Below are 25,433 nucleotides of genomic sequence, written 5' to 3' on the forward strand. Positions count from 1 at the left end.
CCGTGAGTTCAAGTCCTGCGTCAGGCTCTGTGCTGACAGCTCAGAGCCTGGAGCCTGTTTCAGATCTGTCTCTATCTCTCTGACCCTCCCCCATTCATGCTCTGTCTCTCTCTGTCTCAAAAATAAACGTTAAAAAAATTTTTTTTTAATTTTAAAAAATCACTTTTATTGGACTTTGCTGTGTGTCCACGGATTGCATGAACCTGAGTGTTTCTAAATTATAAACTCTCCTTGTCAAAGCAGATTGTACAGCCAAGCATATCTTAATGGAAGTGAATATTTGGGGAGGATCTTGTTTATCTATCTCTATCTCCTACTTTGTTGCCAAAATGATTTAGGAAATTTATACAAATGCATACAATAAAATAATATAAAATAAATTTAAAACAACTAAGAAAATAAAAGAAGGGGAAAATAAGGCTAGAAAAATAAGAAGGAGACAGAAATGAGGTTAATATCCTAAAATGAATTCCCCAGACACTAGATTACATAGGAGAATAAGAAAGCTCTCTCCCTTTCTCCTCCTATCTCCTCCCATTGTCTAGTCTCCCCATCACTCTTAAGTGCTGTGGATAATGGCATAAAGTCACAGCATTAAGTTTCTATCTCTCAGCTACCCAATTCTCATTTCTTTCCTCAGAGAAAGGATGGAAATTAAACAGTAGCCAATGTATGTGGAAGAAAAAGAAGTCGCAAGCAGCTTCCCTGTCTAGGTTCCTCCCACTATGTAGACCTATGCCTTCTCATAGGTTAATAAATGAATTGGATAAATAAGTGTGAGTTTTCCACTACAACCAGACTTTAGCAAAGACAAGACAGAAAGAAAAAAAAAACATCAATCCAAATGTAGATAAGGAAAGGTGAGTGATTGTATCACTCATAAGGTTTTCAGGGGTTATGTGATAACATTTTTCCTTTCCCTCTTGAGTTCAAAACCAAATGAGAGGTAGAAACAAGAATCAGAAGGATGGAAACTAAAATATCAGCTTTATTACTGGAATAGCTGAATTTGAAAATGCAGCGTGACCTACAGGCAGACATGAAACTTAATGAGCCTCCTGTAAACAGAATCTAGTGTAAAGCACAGGTCTCCCCATTACAGAGGCAGAATATAGCTGAGTAAGCTCCAAATCCATGAGAGCAGAACAGTGGGATCCTAATAAGAGGTGGCACTAAACAGAGAGGACTGCAAGAGGGTGAGCCACATGTATTCAGAGCCTCTTCTCTATCTCAGCAATCAGATGAGTCTCTTCTCGGGGGAATTTTTTTGGGGGTGGGAGTTGTTAATGAATGACACAAGAGAATAAAGAGCCCAGAATCACATCTTCCATGCTCCCCTATCCCCATAAAGCCCTTCAGTCTTCCTTGTTCTTGTTAGGGTTTAAGTTCTACCCTCTTAGAATATCCTACAAAATCTCATCCTGTGGTCCAGGATCTCTCTGTGGTTGATATCTCGTATCATTCAGCTTTCTCCCTCACCCTCCCCTTCACTCTATTCCTTTGAAACACCAGCACTGTCACATGGGCACTCACCTCCACCTGGAACACTCTGCTTTTCCCTCTTCTACTGGTTAACCTCAACCCATCCTTCAAGTCTCCATTTCCTCCAGGAAGCATCTCCACAAATGATCAGGAATGCCTCCCCATGGGGTTCCTCTGTACCACCACCCTGTATCACACTAATGGTGAGTTCACTTGTCAACATCTCTTACTAGAATTTATACTTCATAAATTCAGGGACCATGTCCATCATTTTAACCATTTATTCCCAACATATAGCATGGTGTTTGTTATGTCAAAGATGCTGAATAAATATTTACTGATTACATAGTGAATGAGACTGTCCCCTATCCCCCACCCCAAGCTCCTTCCCCTCTGTTAAGGGAGTCAGAGTCAAAGTAATGAGAAATACAAATCCCAAAATGCAGCTTCTTAATTAAATGTTTTTATTGTTGTTGCTGCTACTGGATAAAGTCTCCAAGGACCAGAGAATTTGGAAATCAGCAGTTTCTCCTCCTTTTCTGCCAAGTTAAGAGAATTACAGCTCTCTTCTCCCAAAAGCACACCTTCCCAAGAGGCTCATTAGCTCGTATAGAGCCCAGGAGCCAACAAGATTGTCTTTGTTCAATTGTACAGCCATCGCTCTATTTCAGCCCTTATTAGCCTTGCTCTCAACAGGCTGATTAGCTCTGCCCCCTCCAAGGTGACTTTGATTGAGAAGTGAGTGCAGTTTTCTGTCAAAGCTCACACTCCTAAGATATTTAAAATCCAAAAGGTGTCACTCCCCACCCTCAGAGCTGACCCTTGGACCAAGCCCTTTCTACTTCTGTTCCTACAACTCCCAGGGTAGTTCTCTGGGGAAAGTGTTTGCCCAGGTATTACCTGCTACCTCAAAACACGGTCTTGTGTCTAACAGTGTTCTTAAACTTTATTCAGGGATTTGGTCTTAGGGGATCTGAAAACCAACTAAATCCTTTTGCAAAATTTTGTGCAAATGTACATGTGTCTGGGGAAGGATCTGTATAGCTTTTACTAGATCCTCAGAGCAGCTCAAATTCTCCCTATCCTATTGTTTTACCTGGATGGTCCTTTTACAGCATCTTCCAGCTGATCCAAATCAATGGCTTTCTCTTTCCTAAACACTCTTTAACTAAGCCCATCCCATGAATGTGGAGAACCTTTCCTCATATAGTGAATTCTTTGTTTCATCTCAGTTTGCTTTTGCCTTAGAGTCCCTCTCAGGGAAGAAACTTATGAGGGGAGATGCTGAAGCACTGGATGACCCCATTGCACTATTTTATGAAAGAATTCACTACTAGAAATGTAGGGACCTGGGTTCTACTGTGGAGTCTGCCTCTAAATATGTGTGTGACCATGAGCAAGCTACTTGACCTCTATATTCTTCACTTCTCTGTTGAAAAAGAAAAGAAAAAACAGTGTGGACTAGATAAACCCTAAAGTCTCTCTGAGCCTTGTAATCACATAAACGTCTCTCTCATCTGTAATCACATAAAAATCATACCTTGTGGACAGAAATAATGCTATGAGTAATTAGCTGCACAGGTACAAGTTGTGTTAACATATTCTGTAGTGCACTGCCTTCTAGAAGCGCATGAACATGTTGTATACCTAACAGGGTAACCTTACCCTCTTTCTGATATGTTCTTCTTTCTCTGTGTTTTCTTTTTGCCACATCATTTTCACTCATGTTTTAGATGTTGGCTATGGCAGTAAGGTGTCAGAAGTAGAATAAAAGGGTCAACTTTCAGCTTTTAAGTTTCAAAATAAGTTTTGAAATCCTCAGCATAGAGCACAGAGCGAATACATTTATAAAGAAGCTGGAATAATGCAAGAGCTCTATTTCTTGTCCTAGGCTTAATAAAGATTCCTAAGAGGAAGGAGGGAGAAAAGAGGGGAAGGGGCAGTGCTTGGACACAAGTCTGTCCCTAGAGAAAAGAGCCTTCTTCACACTTCCGCTTTCCCCAAGGCAACACTGGTTCAAAAACCCACATGCAGAAAGGGCCTGTGTTAGTTTCCTGGTTGGGTCCCGGAAGAGTGAACAAGATCCTACAGTTCTCCTGTACCCAACCAGTATAGTCTGACTGCAGTAAGAGGCTGGAGGAATCAAGGCAAAGAGGCTCTGAAATGATCCTCAAGCCTCCTACTGCCAAAGAAGAGGACAGGGAACACCTCTAGAATTTTGCATTTGATTAACATCTTCTGTAATTTCTTTATGCCTTCACAGAAGTGGTATTCTACCTCCTAAGAGACTGTTCTTCGGTAGCCAATGACATCTTATTCTGATATCAACATAACACATATTGAGAAAGATGGAATTGTCAAAATCCCCTCTCAGCCTTTCATATTTGGCAGTTAGAAATCTATCTTCTGATGCAAGAAGTTCTATGTAATTAACACCACAAGTCACAATGGTTATTTTCAGATATATTGACCTTTCTCCACTGAAATAACTAATGGATAAATCCTTTAAAAAATATAAAATGTTTCAATCCTTTTGTTTTCATATTTGTCAAGATGTTAATAACATGTATTAACACCCTAGCAACACCCTAGCAGTTAATGACACAGCTCTTTTGCCATGGAAAGTCATCTGAGCTCAATAGAAAGGTACCAGGCTGTGATAAAAACCATGTCTCTGACATTGTAGACTGACAGGGCAAGTCATGAGTTTGGATCTATCCACATACTCAGACGATACACAACCTTGTATGGTTCTGACTGTGGCCACAGACCACAGGTGTTTCCCACAATGCCTTTCATTCAGGGAATCACAAGGAAAAGAAGTTAGTATATTGAAACTACTCTGACACTCATTATTCTAATACCAGGAAAAGAAGTATCAGTCCAGTAATGTCAAGTTTTGAAAATACCCAAAGTATATAACCTAGGATTTCACATTTAATATATAGTAACTTTGCAAGCCACATTGTACCCCCTAAAGAGAAGTTTAAAAATGACAAATGCAAGACCTGACATATCTGAGTCCACAGAATGTGTGGTTGGCCTCTTGGACCATCTAAAACATTCTCTTATAAAGAGAAGAAACAGTGAAAACTGTCTCCTGCCATCACAATGCACGATTTATATCTCAGTAGCATCTTTGACTTGGGAATGAAGATTATATTTTTTACTCTATAATTCTTATTTTTTTAGGTGAACAAACTGAACCATATAAACTATTAATGGTAGTATTCCTTCCCCCCATTTTTTTGAAATTTGACTCTTTTATTATTAAATATCATATAGTAACTTTGGCCGTATGAGATTTTCAAAGGCAACATAGTCTTTCTCTAATATTCACCTTCATCCTCCTCTCCAAAACAAAGATGACCAAGGTAGCCCATTATGTCAAGACAGTTCACATTAATGGGAAATGGGAATGGGAATTACGTAATGTTTGTGAAAGTACCTTCAAAAATTTGAGTCGATTACTGTCATTTCCCAGAATATGGCACCTTGTCTGCCCAGCTGGTCACTTTCAGCTTGAGGCAGTCATGAGATGTAAAGGAGGACATCCTACAAAGAGGTCCCGCCAGGAAGAAGAGAGGCCTCCTCCAGGGAGAAGGTAGGGGCTGGCAGAGGCATGGGCTCAGCACTCTGGAGTGGTATCTGTGCTGACAAAGACCAGCATCTCCACCAGGGCTCACAGACACAGCGGGGATGGAGCTGGGACTTCAGGCTAGGGAGGCACCAGACCCACACAATGAATGAGTATGCTTCCTGCCTAAGATGTCAGAGATCATGGCATAAGGTTGAAGAATTGGGTACTTCTTGTCCTGGTTAACATCCACCAAAGCTCTTTCTCCCTGAGCTCCGGAACTGGGATTAGGATATTTTTCTTTTTAAAAATTCACTTGTTACTTTCATTCTGAAATAGCACTTTAGAGATAACCTGTGATCTTAGTGCTTATGGTCACTTATTCCATAAAATGTTTCTTAATGAAAATATTCTAAATTTGCTTTTTAAAATAACTGGAAAGAAATGTTTGAGGTGGTCCAAGAGGCCAACCACACATTCTGTGGACCCCGATCTGTCAGGTCCTGTACTTATTTTTAAACTTGTCTCCAGGTATCATGTGGCCTACACATTATGTGTGTAGTGTTATACCCTAACATTATTTTCTAGGGTTTTAAATTCTGGAGAGATTTGCTCATGTTCCATCATGATAGCACATATGGAAGTGTTTATCAATGGTTCCTGGCCTCAGGTCTACAATAAACACTTTCTTGTGTCTAACAGTTTATCCAAAATATTTTTGTTAAAACTAACTTAAAAGCCGCTCTTCTTACAAAATGCATCTGAAACATGACGACTCCCTCCCTCCAGCAATACTGCTGAATCAAGCTATCCCTCATCTCCTGTCCTCCCTGGTTTCCCTCTATGCCTTTCTTCCTTGACAGAGCTGCTGGAACAATGTCTTTAAAACATTAGGGTCATTTCCTCTGCTACTGCCCCAAACACCCATTCCCAGCTGGTCTGTCTTGTTCAGAATAAAGGTCAGAGTCTTTACCATGGCTTTACCAAGGTTCTGCACTTGGAGTTTAATGCTCTGCAGCTGATGCCTTGATATCTTAATAATTTTATCCTATGTGTTTTGTAATGAAGTCTAGAGGGACATCAGAACAACATGCTCAGGGCTGGGAGCCTCAGTTCATTGACAGTCCTGTCACCCATCACTCCCCTGCCTCCCCAGAATTGGTTTTGGCTACCCACCCCCTACTCCCTGGTGTCCCAGGCCACACCAGCCTTCTTCTCCTGTCCCTGGCACATGGCAGCTGATGCCTTGCAGCTGGCGTGATGACCAGGTCAGGTGACAGGGTCAACAGTGAGAGTCCACATTCTGCCAAGGTCCTTGAATGCCTCAGCAAGGACCTGGACAAGGCTAGCATCCACAGCACTTTGATAGGTAGTTGTTGAGGTGGTGGGCAATGGGGCAAGAATCTCATACCTAATCCAGGTACAGAGCATGTCCCAAAACATCAGCTGCAATCTTTTGGGGACCACCTATCCACCATGAAGTGGCTGGGGTGGGAAGGGCCCATGGGAAGAAGAGACTGACTTCCCAGGATAGGGCATATTGGTAGTCCAAATGGCTGGCTGGAGGAAGAACCCTGCAGCCAGGGGACCTTGTGCAGGACCCCCAGCACCCATGAGGGTCTGCACCCACGTCTGAGTATCCCTATGCCCAAGGGAGTGGGATATAAAGAGCAAATAAAATCACCATGAGGTACTGAGAGACAGGTCATGACAGAAAGGGAAAAGGTTTATATTTTAGTGTTTACAAAGTTCCTTTTTTTTAATTGCTTTTTGGACCAAGAGCCCAGCATTTTCACTTTGCACTGGGCCCCCCTAAACTGTGTAGCCAGCCCTGCCCATGTGCAACTGGCCTGTGCCTATCTCACCCACTTCATTTCCTCCCTACCTCTCTCCTGTACCTCATTCAGTGACCCTGGAGTTCTTGCAGGTCAGAGAGCACACCAAGCACCGTCCTGCCACTTGAACTGTGCCTTGCTCTTTCCTCTGCTGGGAACAGTTTCCCCACATCTCTCCATGGTCACTTCCTCATTATGATTTTTTTTCCTCAAATATCACCTCCTGATCCTGACTCCAAGTGATCAACACCTTCCCTGTTCACCCTATGAAAGTGCCACCCACGCTAATTACTCATTATTTCCTTCTCAGTGTTATTTTTCTTCCAACCCTTAAAGTTAGCAGACGTATGTTGGATACGTGCTTGTTGTCCTTGTTAGTATGACTTGTCTTTCTCACTAGAGTACATATTCTATGAGGTTAGGGACTTTTTATCCTAACCTCACAGAATATGATGTTCATCTCTTTATCCCCAGTGCCTAGAATAGTGCCACATATACAGTCAGTGCTGAATAAATGTGTGTTGAATGAATGAATGAACTAACCTATATCTGTCATTTTGCATTCCTCTTGTTCATAATTTCCCTTTAGAGGAGGAAGAAAACCATCTAAAGAGAGATCTTCCCCCAAACTGATGCCTGTTATCCATTCAGTTATTAGTCAGAAAGTATTTACTGGACATTGACCACATGCAGTGATATGTTGATGCCTGTTTCATGTGAGGCTCTATGTTAGACCCTATGGAGAATAGTCCTTATTGAAACCATCCTTATTTTTCATTTATCAAAACTGTCTAGAGCATTCAATTAGTTTTCCACTGCTTTCCTTTTATCACTTAATTGTGAATTAACATGACCCTAGATTCTGTATACACTTGCTACAGCATTTAAGAATAAAGCAGAATGATATTCAGTTTGGGGATGTAGGCTTTTGTTTTTCAATAACTTCTTTTCTTTTCTTTTTTTCTTCTTCTTCTTCTTTTTTTTTTTTTATGTATCATCCACAAACTCTGTCCTCTAGTGCCATCCCATAATTGTTTTTTATTAAAATTTTTTTTCAACGTTTATTTATTTTTGGGACAGAGAGAGACAGAGCATGAACAGGGGAGGGGCAGAGAGAGAGGGAGACACAGAATCGGAAACAGGCTCCAGGCTCTGAGCCATCAGCCCAGAGCCCGACGCAGGGCTCGAACTCACGGACCGCGAGATCGTGACCTGGCTGAAGTCGGACGCTTAACCGACTGTGCCACCCAGGCGCCCCAAGCCATCCCATAATTATGACAAAAATGCTGCACATATTCTTTAGGGAAGAAATTCCCCAATTTGGTCTATTTTGTGTAATAATGTTACTAAACTTGGCTCTTGGGCTCATTGGCTCTTTTTAATGCTATTAAAAATGGCTGCCCACTTGCCTCGTTTTCCCTTGGCACTCCTCCAGCAGGCTCTATCCACCAATGTGGGTGTCTGCCCCATGGAAAGGAGACCAAGCTGGGCACCCCTCTGAGCACCTCCTTGGCATCCAGTGTTCCCCGGCCCCTCTCTACATGATGGCATTAGCTGGTGCTGGCACCGGTTCCTGCTTGTAATGAAATTAGTTAGTGACACCAGCAGCCTTTTCCAGAACCTCTGTGATTCCTTTAAATGGACATGACCCTTCCCTCACCCCACTGGCGCCACATAAGCCAAACCCCCAAGTTTGGAAACACAGATTCCACTTGGTGCTTCCCATTGTTTATAGCTTCCCAGCCAAATTCTCAAGCCCTGTGAACTTGTTTTTATCCAAGTCAATTGAATCTAATTTAGCAGGAAATGTTTCGTGACGTAGAGGAGATCTCCAAATATGTATTGCCCTCTGCCAGGGCTGCGCTAATTCTTTTGAAATCCAGCCACTTAATGATTCTTGCTATTATTTAAAAACAAAATAAGGAAATAAAGATATATCACCAGTCCTGTGGGGAAGACACGAGGAAGCAGATCATTCTCATTTCCCTCTGCTGCTGGCTTATATAGATTTCTTCCAATAAAATGGATTTTTGTTTGGGGATAATTAATAACAATTAATTTTAAAACCTCATAAATAAGCCAATTAAAAAAAAAAGAATAAGTCCATGGCCAGAAAAAGCAGACAAATCTATATGGAAAAGTAACGCAGAGGACCACACTTTATCTTGCTCTACTACTTTCTTAACCCACCAAATGTTATTATTTAATTAGCACATAAGACAATAGACTGAAACCTCAGTCTTCTCTCTGAGCAATCTCACTGTGACCTGCCACACTGAGACCTGGGGGACGCCCTCTCCCAAACAGAGCCTTTAAGTTCAGGATCACTTTTACAGGCCATTCCATTAGTGAACCAATGGTTGGTAACCACAGACTGAGTGTCTGGGAGAATTCCCTCACCTGCGATCTTATAAATCCACACCCCTGGCCACAAGGATGATGAGGTCACAAAATGGGAATTGCTAAGATAGAACACCAGAGGATAAATACCAGTTCCAGACATGTTCCAGTCACAGACATATCTTCTTTAAGAGAGCTGAGTTATTAAAAGTAGGATGCTAGTGATAGCCTCTGATATCCACACCAACACTTTGGAATTTACAGTGTCTTTTCATTGTCCCACATGGGATAGGTGGCATTTGCAGAATTCTACACAGGAGAACAATCTCCATAGAGGAAAGGAACAATGTAATTTAAGAATGAGCAGAATTCCCAAATGCCCATCAACTGATGAATGCATAAAGAAGATGTGGGGTGTGTGTGTGTGTGTGTGTGTGTGTGTGTGTGTGTGTGATGGAATATTACTTGGCGATCAAAAAGAATGAAATCTTGCCATTTACAACAACGTGGATGGAACTAGAGTGTATTACGCTAAGCGAAATAAGTCAGTCAGAGAGACAAATATATGACTTCACTCATATGTGGAATTTAAGATACAAAACAAATGACCATAAGTAAGGGAAGCAAAAATAATATAAAAACAGAGAGGGAGACGAGCCATAAAAGCCTCCTCAATACAGCAAACAAACCAAGGGTTGCTGGAGGGGTGTTGGGTGGGGGGTTGGGCTAAATGGGCAAAGGGCATTAAGGAGGGCACTTGCCTCGATGAGCACTGGGTGTCATATGTAAGTGATGAATCACTAAATTCTATTCCTGAAAACAAAGTAATTATAATAATAATAATAATAAAGAATGAGCATAATTCAGTCATGCTAGGTTCTTAATTTATCAGGATCCTAATTTCCTGAGCAGATAGCTACATGGTCGCAATCATACATTTATGCTATGATTCCCAGACCCCAGGTTTTATTTAGTCTAATAAGAATAAAGCTACTACCAATGTACACTTCTTGAAACCTGGGGTGACAAGTTGCCTCTGAAATTTGTAGTATTGTAGGTCTAACATATGCTGATGATGGCTTTTTCTTGACATTTTTACTTTTAACAACATGCTCACCCCCTCCCCTATCATAGTAATCCATCTTAGAGATGCATGGTGCATTCAGTTTATTTCCTTTCACATCAAAATCTGGCATTTAACTGACATGAGTTTTCTTTACAAGTTTTATCGTGTGTATGTATGTATACTCTATCTGGGGAATGTACATTTGAATTGGGACTGGGGCGAGGAATGGAGAAGGCAGGGACGGGCAGGGTCATCAGCAGCCTATCTTGTGTGTGACTGAGCTTGGATGTAACTGTTATGGAATTCTCTCTGGCCATTAATCAGAGACATGTTCACTGATCAAAGTCTGTTTTTCCCCTGAAGTGTTTTAAGTCAGAGAGTTTCCATTTTAACATGAGCAATTCCATTTTGAGTTCTTAGCATAGTTTTGTTTTACCTCATTTTATTGGAAAAGGTGAATGGCACGGAAATCTAGTCCATGAACCAACACAACTGTGTTTATGAATGCAGGCACTCAGTGGCAAAACTAGAATCTCCAAGTGGAAAACTTGCGTTCACTGCCTCCTACTTGAATCATTTGAAATGTGAAAAAAAAATCCAGAAAGATACATCAAAATAAGATTAAATTCAATAAAATACTAATGACACTAAATCTCTTATGTAGACAAACCTTGTAAGAGATTCAAAATAGACTCATGTAGTGGCAGTATGTGTTCTAAGTCTCTGCATCATACAAAGCAATGAATTCTACTCTTGCTCCTTTTCCAAAAACAAAGTCCATATCCATCTTTTTTTTTCCTTTTTGGTCACAATACTTTCATGCTGACATGAATTAAATAAAGCTTGAATCTGTTCTGCCGTAATAATTTCAACACCTTTTGTATTTCTGCTTTTGCTACCATGAAATATTTTATGGATCTGAGAGTCTCTAGTATCTCTATCCAACATGGAGAAGTAATGCAGATCCAAATAACCAAACCACTGAAACCATAGAAGACAGCTCAAGAAATTGGTGGCCTCTTATTTTCAAGAGTGAGTATTATTTTGTTCCTAGAATATTTGTTGTGGTTCCATCACTTTAGAGTGACCCATCCACCTTCTACAGAAGACTTCCAACATAAAACTGATACATCCTCTGCCAGATGGGAAGGCTTATGCCTTTTTTTCTTCCCACAGAGAGGAATTTGAGATTAGATGCTATTGGAAGAACACGGTTATTGTCCACCATGTATATATCTCCAGAAGCGTTTGTACTGGTACATGGCTTCAACACACAGTGCTTCCTGTCAGCCTGAAAGAACAATTTAGAAAGTTACTCAGGACTTCAGAGACTTATTCTCCACTTGACGTGTGGTCAGTTTTGAAATTTAACCTACTTTTTTAAGCTACTTTTTTTTTTTTTTAGATTAGGGAGTAAGATCAAAGGGCTAAATAGGGGTGGATAAAATGTTTAAAGAGTGGGGATGATTTTCACTCTGCTTTGTGAGGGAAAGTGTCTTCAAGGCTACAAAGAGAGTTATGACAAGGTTGATAACCACAAGCTGAACATTTTCTTTGAGCACCAAGCAAAAGTTACAGATTACGTTTGATCTGAAAATAGGATACAAATAAGCAAGAACTTTCTTATATTAAATTGTTAGGCTTTTAATTGTGTTAAAGATAAATTTCCCCTTTACTAGTAATAAAAAAAGAGACATCTATATTCTTTTCTCTTTAGTCATGTTTCACCTTAAGAAGATGAACTGAAGGCCTTAAACTTTTTTTTTTTTTTTGCCCGTCTTGAGAAATATTCAATTTTTGCTACTACAAAGAGTTTAAGAAGCAGGTAAAAAAAATAAATAGATAACATGGATTCTGAGCTGAGGTAGGCAGACTTGTATGCCCTTCCCTTTGCTTCCTGAATAATATGAATAATAGGACCGTCTCTGGATGGGACTGGGGAGTTTCACTGTCCTGGGCAGATATGCCCCTAGACTGAGCATTAGAGCTGGCCTGGAGAAACATGAGGTTTCTCTTCCCTTTCACCACTGTCAGGAACAGGCAGTAGACTAACTTCAGCCTGCTTCTTGCAACCCAGATTTACAAGGTGCTTTACACACAGCGTGGGCCCCTCGGATTCCATCACACCACAGTTGAGTGGCAAAAGGTCAATATCCAGCCGTTTTTAGGACTAAACGATAGTGAGCCCTTGGAAATTGCAGACTATTTACTGTTGTCCCACGGTAATTGTGGGAAGAGTTTTGGAAGATCTTCTGAGAAACCCAGTGTTGTATGAAGGGAGAAAGAAAGCCACAATTTGAATAAAGGAAACCCAAGAGGGCTACAGGAAGTAAAGACATGATGGGAGTCCCTCCTGGCTTGTGGCCGGCTTGCCAACAGTTAGGCTTTCTGGTGCTCACACACAAGACCTCACACTTTGGGTAATCATTCAGCAACTTTGTTCAGTAGGACACTGAAGTGTTCTGGGTACCATACTAGGTTCTGGGGATATAGTAACAAATTATGTCCAATACCTCTCCTCACATGACTTAAACCCTAAACAAGGTGACGAATGTGTAAACCAAGTATTTAGATGATCATTCTTTCTCTTCACTCTTCATCTGGTTAAGTCCATGACGGCCCTCCCAGTGCAGCTTACTTGTCACCTCATCAATGAAAAGCCCCCTTGCCATCCTTTGTCAGGCTTGGGCTTTCCATGCTTCCATTTCATGGCACTTTTCACATTGGTCATTTAAGAATTTATTTGTGTAAATATTTTCTAACATACCTCTCCTCCATAAAGGACACTATCTGGTTTCGTCAGTGCAATCTTCCCAGTACCTAGGACAATGGGTAGCACACAGCAGGTGCTCAAAAGTAAAGTTGCTTAATGAGTGAATAAATGAATGAAATACATTAATGGCAATGATGGAAATAAACACGGGACACTACATGAATACAAAGAAGAACTTATACCTTATATCCCAGAGCCAAGAAGCTCTGGGAAGGTGTTCTAGGAAAGAGACTGATCTGAATCTTGAAGAATGAGCAGATGTTAACCAGGCAAGAAAAGAGGGAGCAGGTAGACCCAGCTGTGAAGACAGCACGCTAAATCTCAGAAGCACAGAATGGCTTTCACTATAAGAGCAAAGACAAGCAATGAAGCATTACTTGCAGGACATGAATTTTGAGTGAGGGTGTAGCAGGAGATGTAGCTCAAGAACATGGAAGACTGTACATCATTCCAGAAAGTCTTTGACTTTTGCTATGGTCATTGAAAAGCCTTTGAGGAGTTTTAAGTCAAGAAGTAGCATGGCAGTGTATCATTCTATGGACAAAATAAGAAAATAAAGGCTTCCAGGTCAAGATGGGCATTGAAGACATAAGGCTCAAGGCCACATCCCCACGAGTTCTCCCTCGCACAGGGCCTAGTGACAATTGATGTGGAGACCCATAATACATAATTGCATGTTAATCGCAATGGCAAATACTGGCTAAGCCTATCTCGCGTGCCCGGCTCTTGTAGGGTTACATGGGAAGTAAACAAATCTAGCTAAGGAAGAAAACATTTCTTGAACAACCAGGGAACAAAACTATACATGAGTAAGTAATGTAATATAAATTGGAAAAAAACAAAACAAAACGGCTCAGGACAAAGTGGGACCAGAGATGTGTGGGGTGAATTGGGAAAGACTCTGTGAGAGATGAGTCTCAATCTGGCTCTTTAAGAAAGTAATGCGAGCCAAGTGGCAGAGCAAGAGGGTGGGTGCTTACAGGTGAGCTGCGTGGGGAGGCCCCAGCAGGGGTGGGATGCCACGCAATGGCAATGGAAGAAGGCTTCCTGGATGCTTTGTGCAGGCTATTTGAGGAAACAACATGCGCGATGGTAGCCTTCATCAATTCAACTGTAGTAAAAACTATTTTTTAAAACTTTTAAGATTGGCTGCTTCCCTTCCCTGAATGTCAGTCTTGATGTCAAATCTTTAGGTGGGGTGAGCAAAGTGGAGTGCCACCTGCGATGGAGTGGCCCAGAGCAGGGAGTCAGAGTCTGAGCAGGGTGACAAGGCCTCCTCTCCAGGGAATGATCAGGAGAACTAGAACTTGCCAAGCAGGGTGAGGGGAGGCTTCCACACACAGGCACCTCAGGCCAGTGTCAGACCCTGATCGTAATGGTCGCTTTGTGGTTATGGAGCAGATGGTCTTTGTTCGTGGAAAATACACACTAAAGCTCTCAGACAAGGTGTGTGAGATGGCGAGCAAACATGTTAGGACAACGTGTTAACAATTCATTCTCAAATGGCTTACAGGGGGAGAAAAGGTTTGGTATTAAGCTTACAAACTTTCTGTAAGTTTCATATATTTTCAAAGAATACTAATCAAGAAAACCTTAAAGACAAGTAACTTATCGATTCTTATGTATGAATTTGAGCCACATTACAGACAAATCACACACACTTGAAGCATCTTTAGTTTAGGGCACCTGGGTGGCTCAGTTGGTTAAGTGTCAGATTTCAGCTCAGGTCATGATCTCGCGGCTCGTGGTTTATGAGTTCGAGCCCCACGTTGGGCTCTGCACTGGCAATATGGAGCCTGCCTGGGATTCTCTCGCTATCCCTCTCTCTCTGCCCCTTCTTCCATTTGCCCGCTCGCTCTCAAAGTAAATAAATAAACTATAAATAAGACTCTTTAGAGAATATTTGCTGATAATGTTTTAAATTCTATCTGTGCAAAACCTGAAAAGAAAAGGAAAGAAAAGGGAAAATAAGGAAAAAAGAAAGAAGAGGAAAACAAGATCCTTCAAATCCAGTCCATAGTTACTTAGGTAATCCCAGAAATGCCTCAGTCCCTGGGCTTTGTCTCGTCAAGTGAAATTGGTATTTATTTTCCTATCCCTTGGATTAATTCATCCACTTACTTAGCAACTCCTGGCCATCCACGTGCTCAGGACTATGCTAGGCATCAGGGCTACAGGAGAGGGGAGAGAGCAAGTTCCCACCTCTGTGGCACCTTTGTGTCATTGCCAGGGTCCTACTCTTTGTTAAACAGTAACAATAGCGTCAGGAAACATCCCCAGAGATGTGCTTGCTGTTTCAGCACTAGCGAAACCCTGCCCCCATCACCTGCCATACTCTCACGTTCTCATTCACTCAGCCCTTCTCTGACCACTCTGTCACCACCAACTCCTTTACTCCGCTTCATTCCTGTCACTTCTTCATCTCCTCCCATAACAACGGGGACTCCAAGTTTTTTAATGAAATATTTCCAGCGATTAGCTGACACATGAGGGCTCAGGAGATACTTGGTGAATGCATGAATCAGTGCTATGAAAGTGAGAAGATGGAATGATACAGGGATGCAGGGTTGGACCCCTCGATGTACCTGGGGGAGGCAGTAAGGACAGGCTTCCCTGAGGAAGTGACATTCACACAGAAAGCTAAAAAAAAAAAAAACAGCAGGAAATGCCACATGAAGAGTTAATATATATGCAAGGGAATCAAAAGCTGGTCTTGGGCCATCAAAGGTCAGTGCTTTCCTCAAGGTACCTTTTAGTGACACATCTTTGTGCCATGACAGTATACTCCCCTCTCGCTTCCCTGTTCTCTGTCTACAAAAAGTGTCAATACAAATCTGACCTGAGAGGAAGCTTCTTCTTTCAGTCTGGTCACAGGCCCCCGGGGCTGACTAGGAATTGTGCCCTTCAGGGCTAGGAGCTTGACATGGGGGGTCAAACCCAGTGATGTCACTTAACAGCTGTGTAACCGCAGGTCAAGTCTCTTCAGCCTCTGAGATTCTTTCCTCACTTAAGAAAATCTATCTAATAAGAATTCTTAATTCACAGGCTTGGAGCAAAGACACCTTCATGTGAAAGCACTTTATAATCTGCTGTTATTTTGACCACACAACCCAGGCATATGGCCGGAGATACAAGATGGCAGCCCCACACCATACAGGTTGTCTTTGTACCCAAAACAGCTGTACCCTGTCAACAAAAGACTCCAGGGAGAAGGTCCAGGTTCACATTTAAAGGCTTTCTCTGTTTATCTTTACCTCAGCACAGTTAGAACCCGCCACATTTCAGAAAGAGGGTGTTTCCTGCTTAACATTGCAGTGTTCTAGAGCTGCACTGGAGTCCTCGCTGACTCAGCCCTTTCTTCAGAGGGTAAAGTTTAAGAGTGAAGATACTCGTGCTTTAATCCTGACACAAGCAGCTGTCTGAGTGACACAAATTGTGTGTGCCTGTTTCCTTCTCTGGAAAATGATCTTAGTATGTATCTTCCTACCTCCTAGAGGTTTTGTGAAGATTAGATGAGTTAATGTTTATCAAGTGTTTAGAGAAGCATCTGGCAAATGGGAAGTGCTTCAAACATTTTAGCCATTATCCTCCCATAATCATTATTTCTATACCAAAAGTTTCTAAACCAAGAATTAGCTTGGGTCCCAAAGGATTCACCATAGTATCCACTGCCCCACTGCCAGTGCCAGAGAGGAAGGGACAGCCCTATTTGAATTTGGAAAGTGTGCATTCTAAAGAATTGCAATCTCCTGCCCAGACCAGGTGGCCAGGAAGCAGAAAACCATGAACCTGCTACTGTTTCATCTGGGCTTTCCCACCTTTTAACGAGGTGGGGGCAGAGGGCGGGGGCTAGCATTTCTCAGTAATCTAAAGGGAAAGAAAAAGCATTTGAAGATAAATAATCCTACTGTTAAATAAGTTAAAATTATATCAGTTTGTCTTAGTTATCTCACTCATCTATCTGAAAGTAGTTGAAACTTAATTTGCTCAATGGCTGGCCAAAGGGAGAAATGTGACCATTGCAGTTTGCAATTCAACCAGTGATAATTACAAAAAATGTAATAAAGTAGCAATAATAGTGAGAGCTAGCAATTATTGCATATCTACCGTGGGCAGTGTTTTACCAGAAGAGCTTTACTGACAGTAACTCATTATGAACCTTACAAAAACCTTAGAAGGTATTATCCCACTTTACAGAAGAGAAAACTGTCTCCATGGCTCCCAATAACAGGAAATCATGGAGATTTCAGTAGAAGAGGCAAGCCAAGAAAAATATTAATTCAGGAGACAGTAGGAAATCTGTCAGGAAATTATACCCCCAGTCACTTTATCACACAGCCCCAAGAACACCTCAGTTTTCTGTATGAGCTTCTGATGATGAACCATTTCAGTCCTCAGAACTGTCCAAATAAAATGAAAGTCATGTGAAATAGGTGAAGGTAAGGCTGAGTCACTTTTGATTGCTTTGGAATTTAGATCCATCTTTAAAAGATTGCTTCTGGCATGTCTCTATTCTTCAGGTTGTTTAGATGTGATGTTGGTTATCAATCACACTTGTACAGGCTTTTCAACACACAAAGCACTTTTAATGCATTATTTCATCCGACTCTCTCAGTGATGGAGAGCAATAGGAATTTTTATTTCCTTTTTCCATAAAAAACTGAAGCTCAAGGATGTCCTCAAGCCCCACAGCTAAGCAGTCAAACTGGTTGCAAAACCCTTGTACTCTGCTCAATCCCACCTCCTTTCCACTATATCATGTTTTTGTTTTTAATAAGATGAGGAACACCGATCTCTACAGGGTAAAATTAAATTTCTCAGCCATACACTAGACATTCTAACAGGCCAGTGAACTTTGAAGAGCATGTTACTGGCAAGGGCTAAATGTATGACACAGAGACTTCAGATGAACTGGCATGCACACTGGGGCAAACACCCCAAAACTCTCCTGCAAATGGTCAACGGCGTCATTATGGTATATAGACGACTGTGCTGGGAAACACAGACTGGAAAAACTCAAAGGAAATGCTATTGATATTGTTTTTGCTCATGTTGCTTTCATTCACAATGGCTAGTAGCCAAAGAAACAGGTAGTCACCTCCCCTTCTGGTTCTCAACATTTCAATTGAAAAGAGAAGCATTTACATTGCATTTTGTGAAGTAACGTTGAGTGATTTGGGGCTTTGAAACCTTCCCGAGGTCCAGTAGAGAAAAGGAATGACAGTTCCTGAACCAGGAGTCAAGCCTCAATTCACTCATCCCTGATAGGTCAGCAGACAAAGAGTTCATATCGGAGCCATCCGGTTTCCCTCCGGAATGCCCCTCTGAGGCTCTGGCTGAGTGTGGGGATATCCATGTCATCGCCTTCCCACCATTAAATAGTCACAGTTAATAGTGGCTTCCAAAGGAACTCTGGGCCAGGTTCAGGTCACAAGGGGCCAAACAATGGAACTCCTGCTCCCAAGGAGAGAGGAAGACTAGTTTCATTTCACGATTAACATGCCTACTTCTTTCACCTGAGACATTTTGTTTTAGCCCACAGCTCTGCCCAAACTGAAGTGCTGTGATGTGAAATCTCTCTCTCTAATATTTGCTGGCCTCTGAGGGCACTGGGCTATGACCCTACCTGCTCTTCTGCTCAACAAATAAGGACATTCGGCTCCGAGATCCACCAGCTTCCAGCTTGAGGGCAAATCCCCAGAAAGGTTCTGGCTCCTTCATGCATGTGGTGCTGTGATGGTGTAAGACAAGAGCCTCACTGGAGTTGGAACTTGGGTCTCTGAGCACTTCATAGCTGGGCACTATGGCCTCTTTAGATGGGGAGCCATGAGGGGAGGCATAGAGAGTAAGAAGACACAAATTGCCATTCCTGGGGTAAACTGGCATGATCTCAGATTAGAGGTTTAAAAAAAATACCTTGAGAGGAAAACACAAAAACCAAATCCTTACATTGCTGCTACAAAGAAACCTTCCCTGGCTGCACGTGATGTAACAATACCTTCCTCCGCTCCACATCCTCTGCCTTTCCCCTCAATACCATGTCATACTGGCTGATGTCAGTGTGGGTAATATTCAACTTCATTGTCTGAATAGATCACTCCTGTGCAAGTTGCTTTCACCTATTTAGTTGACACTTGGAATTCTGATTATCTCAAAGAGGAATACTGCTTCTGTGAGTCTTTTCTGCTATTTACGCACCCATTTTGTCCAAATGATACTCATTTAGCTGCCTTAGCACATCGTCCAACACAGATATTCCTATCCTGCCTTGCAATCTAAGTCCCCCTTCATTAAGTGCTTTCTTGTGTGAGCCCAAGTTAGAAATTATTAAAGGCTACTGTGTACTTTTTGAATCCCATCAAGCTATCACCAATGCAAAAGGGAAACAGCCCCCTTCAGCTGCTAGTGAAAAGCCCTTCTGTTAGGCAAACTCCCTCTCTATAATTAGCTCACATTGCTTTCAGTCTTTGGCAGCAGTAACAAACTGACCATTTCAAATATGGAGACTTTAAGAAAGACCACGGAAAATGAGGTTTGGAGGACATAGCTGTTGGTGGAGACATTTGCTTGCACATTCCACACAGAGGGCACATCTTGCCATTTTTTTTTTACCTGCTTAGAATAGACAAAGAACCAAGAAACAGATGTGGCATCTGACTCTGAAATGCAATGATTTTTTTTTTTTTAAACACTGGACTAAGATATTGAATACATCATAATAAAGTATCCTTTTCTCCCACCAGCATAATCAGAACTGTTTCTAACGTACCACAAATGAAAATCTTTTTGCTTTAATATGCCATGCCAGATTCTTCCTCTAGGCCCTTCTATCTCTGGCATGACATGCATGGCTGTTCTTCCATCAATCAGAGCACCAATAATACTCTAATGCTGCATCCAACCTCCTAACATAGGTGAACTTAAGAGCTTCCACGCTCATCCAGGTTTGGTCAAGATCCATCAGGGATCAACAATCTCAGTTAGGGAGGGAGGGTGGAGGGAAAGGAACTAAAATCTCCTGAGAACAGAACCCGTCATCCTGCAAGAGCTACAGGTGTATTGTCTATCACATCTTCACAACCACCTCAGGAGATAGCATTTTCTCCCTTTTACACACGAGAAAACTAATAATGAAAAGGATTTAATAAATTGACTGACATAACATGATTCAAGCCTATGTCTAAGATCCAATGCCATGATATTTCCTCTGCACCACACTGCCCAATTCTGGACCACATGCGTAGAACACAAGATTATGAGAAATGCTTAGACGTTGGCATTTTATCTTAAAAGCAAGAATAAGTCAGCATCTACTTTAAACTTTTTATCTTACATATAACACTCTGGAAAGAATATAGACATCTTATTGGAGGAGATTGAAATTGAAGATAAGGAACCCAGTAAGAAGGCTACTGCAATACTCCAAGAGAGTGTTGATAGGATCCAAAATAAGGCGTGTATCATAATTCCATGGTTTCAAGCAACATAAACAAAAACAGGCATTCAGACACTTTTGCTACTTTGGAAGAGTCTTCACTGGAAGGACTTGGTGAGCTGACATGACTGTCAGGAGGCTGGAGAGCTAGACTTGAGAAAGTACCATAACCAAAAGCCCCAAGGGCCAGGAAATGGGAAAAAGAGAGGCTCTTGTGTAGTAGGATCAACCTGGCTGGGATGCTTCTACCACTACCCTGCAATGCATTCATTATTGCAGTCATTATTCTTTTGTCTCTCAACCCTTCTTTCAGGTTCCAGAGACCTGAGACACAGAAGCCGCTTGGCTAAGCTTAGGCCATACATCAAAGATGTAGTCTGAGAAGTGGGCAAGGAGAGAAAGGGTCTTGCACTCTTAGATTCCACTGTAGAATACAGGCATCTGGAATCACCTGATAACAAGAAGATACATAATGGGTGAGATGTAATTAGCCCCACTGGAAATCTAGATACTACTCAGATGGTGGAAGGATGCTGAGCAAAGAATGATCAGTGTTCACAGGAAGCACTAAGAGTGAATTTGGAGAGAAGATCATGACATTTGAAGTGCCATGACCACTGAATATTTACTAAGAGTCTACTGTGTGGTAGGCCACAGGCTTGGTGTTACTGGAGATACCAGGAAGTAAGACTCACCTGCAGTGTGAGACCCAAACACAAGAAAGGTAGGTGGCAATACTAAGTCGCATGTATCACGTGTAGATGAAGATAATAAGGCATATGAAATTCCGAGAATGGAGAGATTATCAAATCTAAAATAATTAAGAGTCCTCCTGAGGGTCATGGAACTTAAACAGTATGTAGAATTGAGCCAGCAGACAGGAAAAGAGAGAGCATTCTGGCAGAGAGATGATCTGGCTGAGGCATGGAAATGCAATATACAAGATGCATTTAAGAATTGATTTTTGCCTAGTAGTCTAGTAGTAAGAGTTCATACAAGGATGCGTTCCTGTCAGTGATATCTAAGTCGAACAAAAAAGGACGACTTTCCGCATCTCTTCCTATTTAGCTGACCTCAGTCAATCACTGGGCAATTCCATTTCAAGACTTTAGGGAGTAGAGTAAGGAAGGTATTGTATTTGTAGGACTGAGCGGCTGGGCCCAAATGTGTCAGTGGTGTGAGAGGAGAAAGAAAACAAACCTGACAGACACTGGCATTGTGCTTCAAGTTTCTGACTCCCCTTCCTAGACCGGGGCCACTTGGGTTTGTCTGAACTCATCAAGTTCATTGTCAGGCTGCCAAATGCCCAGGACTACCCCTGCTGCCCCATTATCTTCCCTGTTATTCCTCCTTCCCATGCTTCAGCAAAGTTCTCTTTTACCAGCCTACGGAGGCCAGGCCCAGAAAGAGGAGTGGGTCCAGGACAGGGAGTGAAGCCTGGATCTTCCTGGACCCTGGCTGCCCAATGGCAGAGGTCTTTTGCCCTAGCGGCTGCTTCTACACCAGAATTGGATCTAATGGGACCACCACTCCACTCCAGGGCTTGCTCGTCTTCAGCATTTCCAATTTCCTGAAGTACCTCTGCAAATGGTGTAAAGGGACAATGTGCTAATTACATGCTCGGTTGATACTTGTGGGATCAGCCAGGCCTCTAGGGCCTTGCCAGCAACTCAGGATGCTTTCATTTCCAGACACCTGCAGGAGGTGGCTGTCTACTATGCTACTTCCCTCTCCCAGTTCTGGGGCATGATGCACCAAGCTCACTACATTAGGTCATTAAAATTGGATTGCAGAGAGCCAAGGTATGCGGCAACCACAGGCAGATACATAGCACCAAAAGTAGGCTTTTTCTTTAAGGAGACTCAGAGGAATGACAGGATGCATCTTTCCCTTCAGATAGGGATGGCCCAGGCAGCTTGTTTCCTTCCCACCATCCTGTTTCCCTTGTGGCTTATGGTGATATTGGTCACTTTTAAAAACCCAAGTTCAAATATGTAGCCAATGCTAATAGTAGAGTATTTAAATGGTTCTAGTTCTAGTTTCTTTATACCACTAGTTTCTAGTTATTTACACCACTCAGTAGACCAGTCAAGAGAAGCCAGAGAAGTGGCCCAGGCTCTCAAAAATCTCAGTGGAGGGACAAAAATCTCACTGCATTAAATTAACCACTAAGACCAGCCTGGAACACCCAATTCCCTTCAATGACTATTTGGTATATTATCCAAGAGGAGCCACACAACTCTTGGACACAGTTGGAATGGAAATAAAGCAAGACTTGTACAATTCACCATATACTTGCTAATGAATTTTATGCAGATATGGCTATAAGGATAAAAAATAAGTAGGTTGATGTATATAAAGCTTCTTAGCAGAATATCCCAAATATCCTCTGCAGTCTGTGCTAGATTTTATTACAAAAATGGCCTTAATTGTCACACTCTTCCTAATGTGACTTTGTAGCTCTTCCCATTAACAAGTGGGGTCTTTGTTCCTACTTCTTGAATTTGGGCTAAGCAACGTGTCTTGGTTTGTCTAATAGAATGAGGTGAAAGTGTTGGTGTTCCAGTTCTAAGCCTAGATTTCAGGGGCCTTGCATGTTTCTGGTAGCATTTTTGGAACCCTGTCTCTATCATGAAAATAATCATAGGCTTAACTGTTGGATAATGAGAGACTAGGTGGGAAAACTGAGATGACAGGTTGAAGCATCTCAGGCCAGAAGCCCCCAATTGACTTAACAGCTGACCACAGATACAAAAGTGAGCCCAGCCAAGACCAGAAGGACCTTCCTGCCTAAATTTACAACCCTCAGAAACATGAGCTAAATAAATGATTGTTTTAAGTCAGTGATGTACAAGTTGGTTTGTTACTTAGCAATAGGTAACTGATACACTCGTATTTAGGTTTTTGGACACCTTATTTCTTCTTGGACATCAGAAATCAATGCAACTGTTTCAGTCACAAGCTAAGCTATCACCACTTTGCAAACATGCCTTACGGGCCTTACAGATACATCCAGATCATTTCTGAATTTTACAGTTAACATGTCTGAGATTTCTATTTAGTCTTGCCTATCTTTCTGTTCCATCCCTGCTATCATCAAGTCTTCATTTCCTTTTCTGGACACTGGAAATAGGGCCCTGCCTGGTCTTTGCATGCTTCAACTTGTTCTTTCTGTGATCCCTCACTGTTCAAAGAATTAGGCCTAAATACCTTATTTCAGGTCAAGATAAGACAATAACTAATGGCTATGAGCAGCCACTGTGTGTCATATCAAGTTGAATAAAATGGAGAAGTGTAAGCCTACTTAGGGCAATAGTCCTTTAATCTAGTCCTATTCTACCTCTGCAGGTTCCTGCTCCACAACTTGTCTACCCAAGACATCTGTCCTGACCCTTCAACATGGAACCCTCATAGGGGCATTTCTGCTCATGTCACTGTTCCCTAAACCTTCACCTAAAATGCTCTCCTGACTTTTCCCTGCTTCTCTAAATCTTCATCTTCCTTCAAGCTTAACTCCTCTGAAACCTCCTTGTTCCACCCCTGTCTGAGTTCTCTCTCTCTCTCTTCTGCCTCTCTTATCTCAATTTCCCTGGAGCTCCCACAGCTTCCAGCCATGGCATCTGCATGGCTGGTTACATACTAGCCTGGAGACCAGGGGCCATGGTGTGTCCCCTCTCCAGCACCCAGCACAGTATCAGACACATATGCCTTCAGGTGATGATAATACCAGGTAAAGATGGACTCAATTAAGCTACTCTCGCCCAAGACAATGTAATGTGTTTGGTTCTTCTTTCTTTTAAGGAAAAGTCTTATACCCTTAATTTGGGGTATTGGATTTGAGGACGAACCATAGACCCTCACTATCTCTGCTATGCCTCCCAAGGAGTCCGATAAAAGAGCAGAACCCTTCCTGACGTGTAACTACCCCTTACTGAATGCTCACTAAGTACCAGTTACCACCCTGGCCATTGCATTTTGATTATGTCACTTAAATCTTACAACAGTTCTATGTGGTACATATTATTGCCTCCTTTTTATAATAGTGGAAACTCATTAGGAGGATTGAGTACTGTCTCCAAAACCCCACAGCCAGCAAGTGGCAGAGTTAAGATTTGACTCTACTTCTGTCTGAGCCCAAAGTGTGTGTTTTTGATTAGTAAGCAGTAATGCCCCTGACTTAACCAGTTACTTTGCTACAAGGACATACAGAACAGCTTTTTATTATTGGTGCAGTTCCCATCACTAGTCCTTAATTCCCAACCCAGATTTCAGTTCCACTTGACCTTCCTAACCTAGTACCTTCTATGGCAAGCAGAATAATGCTCTCACCCCAAAGAGGTCCATGTCTTCATCACCAGAACCTGCAAACATGTCATGTTACAGGGTATGGGGGTATTAAGATTGTAAATGGAATCAAGTTTGCTATTCAGCTGAGAGGAGGGAGAGGGGAAAATTATGCTGAATCATCCAGGTGGGCCCATTGCAATCTCAGGGACCTTTATAATCAAAAGAAGGAGGCAGGCAAGTCAGAGGGGGAGATGTGACCACAAAATCAGAGCTCAGAATGTTGCACTCGCTAGAAGGGGGCCCCAAGCCATAGAATCAGTCAGTCTTTAGAAGCTGGAAAATCAACGAAACAGATTCTCCCCTAGAAACTCCAGCAAGAATGTTTATGTGTTAGCCCAGTGCGATCCATTTCAGACTTCACACCTCCAGAACTCTAAGATAATAAATTTATGTTGTTTTGAACCACCAAGTCTGTGGTAGTTGTTACAGTAGTGGTAGGAAACTAACGTACCTTCTCATAGAGGCAGTTAGAATCAATTCATGGTCCAATGGCTTGTTGAGACTTCTCATAGCTCAGAAGCTACAGTCTCAATAATTATAAGAAATTGTTTGATTAAACACCTATTATGGAAATATGA

At 42.0% G+C, this 25,433-nt stretch overlaps 1 long non-coding RNA gene across 2 annotated transcripts in view; it reads right to left on the minus strand.

Moving 5' to 3' along the window:
* Positions 1–25,433, minus strand: part of LOC111560985 — a 98,012-nt gene that overhangs the window by 38,382 nt on the left and 34,197 nt on the right. Inside the window, exon 1 of one of the 2 annotated variants that reach the window (XR_002743346.2) lies at positions 18,700–19,630. The exons of the other annotated variant lie outside the window; for it this stretch is intronic. This is a non-coding gene — a long non-coding RNA (uncharacterized LOC111560985). Of the gene's footprint in view, positions 1–18,699; positions 19,631–25,433 lie in introns of those variants that run through there. 2 annotated transcript variants of the gene reach the window in all.

Source organism: Felis catus, chromosome B3 (genome assembly GCF_018350175.1).
Source record: "Felis catus isolate Fca126 chromosome B3, F.catus_Fca126_mat1.0, whole genome shotgun sequence".
Taxonomy (NCBI): domain Eukaryota; kingdom Metazoa; phylum Chordata; class Mammalia; order Carnivora; family Felidae; genus Felis; species Felis catus.